Genomic DNA, 6,732 nt, shown 5'->3' with positions numbered 1-6,732 from the left:
TATATATATATATATATATATATATATATATATATATCACATCTTCTTTATCCATTCATCTGTCGATGGACATCTTAGCTCTTTCCATAATTTGGCTATTGTGGACATTGCTGCTATAAACATCAGGGTGCACGTACCCCTTTGGGTCTCTACATTTATACATTGTTTTGTTTTGGACCATGGTTTTTGAGGAGGTTATTTAAGGAGGGAATTGAGGAGATGACGACATGATGGACAGTGAAAGCGTGGTAGGGTCAATGGATTGAGGTTTTGATGGTGATAGAGAATTGTAAAAGTAGGATCACTAGCATACCAGTCAAGCTGGAAAGCTAGGGAGTGGTGGTCTAAATGTGAGAGGCTCAAAAGTGAGACTGGGAGGTAGTTTAGTTACTGGACAGGAGAATGTTTAGAGTATGATCAGGCAGTAGACAACTGAAGTAGGATGGAAGAAAAGACTTATTTAGGAGGAAGTAAAGGAACTGAGAGAGTATACTGATATTGAATTCTTTAGGACTGATCATTGGAGTAGTTGGAGAGAAACATAGGTGCTAAGTTCTTCTATGAATAAGGGGAATTGACAAAGAGATAGGTAAGTGTCTACCGCAAAGAGGGGTTGTGGGTGTTACAGTCTGATGGTAAATGCTTCAGAGAAGCTAGAATTTTTGAGGAATAGTATGATCTCTTCTGTAATGTGCTCTTTTTTTTCACTACAATATGTGGGTTTTTTGTGGGAGGTAAGGCTTTCATATAGATATTCTTTCATCCTGAATGGTATTTCATAGTATGGATGAGGCATAATTCACTTAACTATTCCATTATCATTAGTCATTTAAATTCTTTCCAATTTCTCCCAGTTTTAAAGAGATGTTATACTGAATACATGTGAATATATGTGAGCAAATACTTCCTTTAGTTTAGATTCCTAGAATTGAAAGTTCAGGGTCAAATGGTATATACACTTTGTATTTTGGTGGATATTAACAAATTGCCTTTTATTTTTTTAATTAAGATTTTATTTATTTATTTGAGAGAGAGAGAGCCAGCACGAGTGGGGGGAGGGGCACAGGGAGAGGGAGAAGCAGACTCCCTGCTGAGCAGGGAGGGAGTCTGACATATGGCCCTCCATCCCAGGACCCTAGGAAGCCGATTAACCAACTGAGCCGCCCAGGTGCCCCAACAAATTGCCTTTTAGAAAGACTTTTTCAACTAACGCTCTCACCAACAGTAAAAGAGAGTCCCCTTTCTTTAAATCTTTGCCAAACTTTTATCATTATTTTTAATATTTTGCTAATGTGCTAGATAAAAATGGTATCTCATTGTTTTCATTTACATTTCCCTGATTACTAGCTAGGAGGAGCATCTTATATTTGCTGGTCATTTATATTTTTTCTGTGCATTGCTTGTTCACAATCTTTGAATGTGAAAACCAGTTCTATCTTTAGAGCATTTGTAAACTTGACTACTAATGGCATGCTTTTTTTTTTCTGTGCTTTTATAGATGTATTATATTGAAAAAAGTTTCTGGCTTCTTTTTTTTATTTTATTTTATTTTTTTAAAGATTTTATTTATTTATTTGAGAGAGAGAGAATGAGAGACAGAGAGCATGAGAGGGAGGAGGGTCAGAGGGAGAAGCAGACTCCCTGCCAAGCAGGAAGCCCGATTCGGGACTCGATCCCGGGACTCCAGGATCATGACCTGAGCCGAAGGCAGTCGCTTAACCAACTGAGCCACCCAGGCGCCCTCTGGCTTCTTTTTTTCCCTGACATTTATGGGGTTTTTAAGTGGAAGGAGAAAATTAGCATGTGCTCAGTCCTCTATCTTGTTACATTGCTTGAGGAAATAATTTTGTTGTATTCATTCTTTAATATGTGTGTGTATGTATATGTATATACGTGTGTGTGTATAGTGTATGTACACATTCTTGTTATATTCTTGTCTACAGTAAATGTTGAAATCAAAAAATAAATTTAGCAGATTATTTCAATATTGATATCTTTGTTTCTATTCTATGTGAGACCATTAGTCATTTTTGTCTTTTGAAATAATTGATTCATCTCTATAAGTTCTATTTATTGGTTGGATTAAGCTTATTATTTACACCATTATTTCTTCTGCTTATATAGTTTGTTAGATGCTTAATTCTGACCATGTGTTTAAATAGTTGCTTTATGTTAGAGTTAGGAAACATATAATCCACATGCTCTTGTTTGTCTTCTTTGAATCATTGGACTCTGAAAGGTTGAAAGTAGGGGGAAAAAACAGCCTCTGCTTCTAGACTGCTTATCTTCCTGGTTTCTGTAGTGGGAAAGATGAACTGTTCTCGATAATTCTGTGGGTCACATGAGTGGTTTAGGCTTTCTCTGAGCTGGTTTACTGACCTATCCATTTTCTTTTTTCTCCCTCCCTAGTGGTTCATTTTTGAGGAGTATTTTCTCTCCATTGCTGGTTGAATTATTCAAGTAGTAAGCATGCAGTTCTTAGTCCTTAGCCAGAGCACAGGGTAATCAGATATGGTCAATGGGTTACTGAAGTGAATACTGCCTCTCTATGAGGCAGACACTAACTTTTGTGAAGGAATTTTTTAAAGGTGAGTAAACTTGTAGGACGTAATTGTTTTTGAAATTATATATCTTTAAAGTCTCTTCTATTGGAGCGCCTGGGTGGCTCAGTTAGTTAAGCGACTGCCTTTTGCTCAGGTCATGATCCCCAGGGTCCTGGGATCGAGTTCCGCATCGGGCTCCCTGCTCAGCGGGGGAGCCAGATTCTTCCTCTGCCTGCTGCTCCCCCTGCTTGTGCTCTCTCTCTCTCTGATAAATAAATAAAATAAAATCTTTAACGTCTCTTTTATTATCTTTATGCCATGAACTTAAAATATAATGCACTTTATTAAAATGAGAACATTTCATGGAGCGCCTGGGTGGCTCATTCGATTAAGTGTCTCCCGCTCAGGTCATGATCCCAGGGTCCTGATCAGGCTTCCTGCTCATCGAGGAGCCTGCTTCTCCCTTTGCCCCTCCCCCTGCTCATGCTCTCTGTCTCTCCCTTTCTCTCTCTAGAACATTTCACTTAAATCTGTTTGGCTATTCATTGCATCATGAGCTGAATGTTGAGCTGGCCTTAGGCACCCCCCACCTTTTTAAAAATCTGCTTATTTTAAAAGGAGCTTGTATTTACCTACAAAGTTTAAAATATATTCTGGCACACTTCAGAAGCAGCAGAGTGCTCGTTTAAATTTTTCTTTCCTATTAGATTGTAAAATCTTTCAAGGTGGCTCTGTTTAGTCTCTTTAACTCTCCACTGCATGTAAGATACAGTCAGCCCTACTGATCCATGGGGCGTATGGTCCATGACCCCCAGCGGGTGCCCGAAACTGTGGATGGTACCAAACGCTGTATATACTGTGGTTTTTCCTGCACATACATATTTATGATAAAGTTTAATTTATAAATTAGGCACAGTAAGAGATTAACAATGATAACGAGTAATAAAATAGAGCAATTATAACAATATACTGTAATAGAAGTTCTGTGAATGTGGTCTCTCTCGCTCTCTCTCAAAATATTGTGCTGTACTTACCCTTCTCGTGATAACGTAGATGATAAACTCCCTACCCGATGAGATGAAGTGAGGTGAGTAGGCGCTGACTGTGGTGCAGCGTCAGGCTGCTATTGACCTGATGATATGTCGGGAGGAGGATCATTTGCTTCCAGACTGTGGTTGACTGAAACTGCCCACAGCGACATCATGGATGGGAAGGGAGTGGGGGTGGTTTACTGTGTAGTATCTTGCACGTAGGTATTCATTGAATGCTGATTGAATCGATTAGTCAGTCATCTAGTTTCAAAGCTCCTTCTTTTAAGATAAATGACTCGTGTAGGAATATATAGCTGGCACGCAATAGAACTAGATATGTTTTAAGATTTCCAGAGTTCTTTTTGCTACAATATTTGTTATTTTTTTCTTATTCCTCAGAAATGTTATTGTGTAATCTTTGAGGAAATGCCTGCTTTTGGCAGGTGCTGATGTGCCTATTTCTAGAACCAGAAAATAGATACAGTATCTCATAGTACATCTTTAAGGGAAGGTAGGCTGTGTGGTATTAAGAAGGAAAAACTCTCAAAACAATAAATTGTAATTTTGACTGCCTGAGGGAAGAACAGTTAGCCATTGCTGAAAAATCTAAAAATGTTAAACCTGGTTGTTTTCTGCTTTTGCTATTTGCAACTATTCAGACAAGGTCAGGAGCAACTTTATCAAGGAATGACTTTTCAAAGAAAATAACATTTGGCAAAGTCAAAGCCTGATCAAATGTAATTATAATAGCGGGCTATTCAAGTGATTTCTGCAATGTGCTATCTTTCCTTGTCTCTTTGATTTGTGAGAGGAGAGAATCAGTAGTTATAAGATTATTGGATTAGTGTAATAGTTTTTATGGTTTAGAGAATAGTTTAAATAAAGTCATTTTAATGCTACTTGTGAAAGCCAAACTAGAGAATTTTGTAGAGCAGTTGCAACTCTTATTTACAAAAAAAAATATTTTATTTTATAAAAATATCTGATTAGTAAAGATTTTAATAAGTTAAAATTTTTTTCCTGCTTATAAAAGTAAACAGAATTGTAAAAAGGACAGACGTTTGGGTAATGAACCTCAGTAATCTTGCCACCTAATAACCACATTTACATGTTTATCATAAATTTAAGCTTAAGTCTTTTCACAAAATAGATTTGGAATCATACTATACAAGCCATTTTTTAAAAGTATTTTTATTTATTTTTGCGGGAGAGAGAGAGAGGGAGAGAGGGAGAGGGAGAGCACGAGCAGAGGGAGGGGCAGAGGGAGAAGCAGACTCCCTGCTGAGCAGGAAACCCAATGCAGGACTTGATCTCAGGACACTAGGATCATGACTTGAGCCGGAGGCAGATGCTTAACCGACTGAGCCACCCAGGCGCCCTATACAAGCCATTTTTACTGATCTTTTTATTCAGCATATCATATGAAACTTCCCATATCAATAAATTTAGATCCCTGCGAACATTTTTAATGATTATATAGAATAACAGAAAATATCACTGTAATATATCACATATACGCCAAAATTTTCCTTAAGCCAAAACCATTCAAGAATGAGAAATAACTTTTAAAAATGATATTTCAAAAGATTCCACAAGATAATTTTTAAAATTTCTCATCTCTAGCCAGATTTGTGTGAAAATTCACAGGTAATCTGCTTTCATTGGAATTGCAAGCATGGTTATATTTTTCTGGATACAAATGAGAGTTTAAAGTCTCCTTTGCTGCTTCTTACATCAGAGACTCAATTTTTTTTGTTTATCTTAAACTGAAAAATAATGCATGTGTTCTAAGGTCACAATACAGATGTGGTGTGGATAATTTACACTACGATGAACGACATTATATTATAATGAGGAAGAGCCAACTGTCTGAGTTTAAATCCTGGCTCTGCATGTGAATTTGGGCAAGTTAGCTAGTCTCTCTATGTCTTAGTTCTTCATCTGTAAAATGGACACCATAGTACTTAGCTTATAGGGTTATTGTGAAATAGTGCCTGGCACATAGTAATCCATATATAAGGATTATTATTATTCTTTAAAATTTGGAATTCTGAAAAATCTAGCACAAAGTAACCCCTTCCATTGCTGCCATTTGTTTGTTTGTTTGACTAAGCAATGACTGACCATCAAAAAGTCATAGTTGGAAGCTGGAAAGTTAGTGGTATCAACCAAATGAATTCAGATTTTCTTGAACTTTTGAAGAAGGCCTGTCTTTGCCTTTTCATAATTGATTACTTAGAGATCTTTCTTTCTACTTCTCATATGTGAGTTCCCTCCCATTCACTCAGTGTTTTAGCTTGGCAAAAATAGAGTATCTGCTGGTTCAACTTATGTGTAAACTTGAATGCCTGCAGTTACTTTTATATGCATTTCTGCATAATGCATGTAATTTAAAACCTATATTGGAGTAATTTTAAATACTTATTACATAAAGGAGAAAATTTGTAAAATGTTATCTTAGTATAAATATTTATATGTGCTTAATTCTAAACATAACATTCAAATTGAAAGGTGTTTGAGAATTTAAAGTGAAGGGAGTATAGTATCATCAATATGATATCTTTAAAAATAGGTAAGAATCATAAGAGCAAATCAGTTGCTTTGGTGCTATTTATGTGATTGCTCAAGTGGAAATCATGGCTTTAGCCTTGTATGCAAGAGATCGTTTGCTATGATTCAGGATGCTGTGAAATGGAAACTGCAGGTAGTCCTAGTTTACCCAAAATGCTTTATTTTTGGTGGCAGCATCAGCAATAATCACCAATTAGACCCTGTAGAAGTGGTAACTGTTAGTATCAAATGAGAGTCTAGGAAACAGATAGAAGATATAAAGCATTGACTGCTCTGGATACCAAAGTAAATTAAAATGTTCTGACACTAATTTGATTAACAGGTTCATTATGCTTGAAGTAATGGTTCTGAAGGCAGTGGTGTTATACTCCTACTTTATCAGCTTATATTCCTTTCATAACCTCCCTAAGAATTTAAAATATTTTTAATACCTTCTATTAAAGAATAAGCCCTAGACATCAACAAAAATGTATTCAACCCATTTATTGAGATGGTGATATTTAGTGGGTACAACCTTATGGGCTATAAGTGTATGATTTGTAAAATTGTTAAAAATATGTTGCAAATTAACTTAAAGATTCCCATTA

The sequence above is a fragment of the Leptonychotes weddellii genome, chromosome 11 (assembly GCF_054177405.1).
Source record: "Leptonychotes weddellii isolate Sample4059 chromosome 11, ASM5417740v2, whole genome shotgun sequence".
Classification (NCBI taxonomy): domain Eukaryota; kingdom Metazoa; phylum Chordata; class Mammalia; order Carnivora; family Phocidae; genus Leptonychotes; species Leptonychotes weddellii.
Note: the sequence above shows the minus strand (reverse complement) of the source record.